This window comes from Lactuca virosa, chromosome 5 (genome assembly GCF_052849685.1).
Source record: "Lactuca virosa cultivar CGN04683 chromosome 5, Lactuca_virosa_CGN04683_v6, whole genome shotgun sequence".
NCBI classification, from domain to species: domain Eukaryota; kingdom Viridiplantae; phylum Streptophyta; class Magnoliopsida; order Asterales; family Asteraceae; genus Lactuca; species Lactuca virosa.
Window position 1 is genome coordinate 82,941,160 of NC_136430.1, and position 1,342 is coordinate 82,942,501.

The following is a 1,342-nucleotide window of genomic DNA, read 5'->3' on the forward strand; positions in this document are numbered from 1 at the left end:
GCCCTCCGTGGTTTTTTTTCCTTTTGTTGGGACACTAATTTTAGGGCACGCAAAAATACGTGTCCTAAGTCCTTCTACCTTTGTGAGAGATGACATTTTTTTAGGGCACACACTTTTGCGTATCATAAATTTGTGTGTGTCATAGTTTGTGTGTCATTAAAGGGCTATTTTCTAGTAGTGTTAAAAACAAATGTTACTCAATGGTTTTGAAACAAATGTTTTAAATGGTTAACCTAATTTATGAATGAAAAATCCTTTTGTAATTTTCGGGACGTTACACATCAATGGTCATTCCGACGTTAAAACTAACTTTCAAGCTGTTAGTTTTTATGAAAAGACCATTTTTACTCGTGAACCAAATCTGCAATATACAACAAACCTCAAGGACCATTTGTGTAATTTTGAAAGTTTGTGTATATATATAGATATATATATATATATATATATATATATATATATATATATATATATATGTATACAAATTTTCGGATGAAGGGTTAGACAGCAGAGAATGGTCATGAGTCTTGAATCCCCAGTGGATTCAGCAAGGTAAGTCAGGGTCGGAAGGGTTCCGTATGGTTTGGATTTTGAGGGATATCGTATCATCTGCGTTCCGAGATGGTTGTGCTTGCTTAATAATAAGTTGAGGTAGTGGATGTCCGAATTGGGAGAAGGTGGTGATGGTTTCTCCAGTGATGAAAGTTATCAAGTCAAGGATGGTATGGGTAGGCAGGCACCTGAATGAGTCGACTTTTAGTTCGGATCGGGTCCTGTGGGAGGATCGTCCGAGTGACCCGAGGTGGAGATGTGGAAACACTACCCTGTGCTAGTGATGCTTGAATAATATGCAATAGTTAACCCTACTAACGTGACTAATTATTCCCTAAGGCATTATACCTTGTTGAAGATAGTATAGCACACTAGTCAGGTATCGAACACAGGGAACGGTGTTTTAGCTAATTCTTGTCTATTACTAACTAATTACTAATAAAATTGAAAACGGATTTTCTCTAGTTTTACAAGACTAGAAACTTAATTTACCAAACTAACTAATTATCAACTAATGAAGCTAACACTAAAACTAAAGCAAAGTAAACAAAGATTATTTAACCAAGGTAAATAAGAGACTTTCGTTTAGCTTCGGATTTATTTGTTATTATGGTTGATTTATGGAAGTGTAATGGATTTTAGTTTCATTGGTTACCGATTCCTAAGATGACCAAATTAGTGTTCACTAACTTAATCCTTTAGCAAACTAGCTTATTTATACGGTGATCAAGCGGACAAACTAACAAGTTTACTAGTGTTCGGTTCGAGTTAATTAGACTAATAATAGATTGAT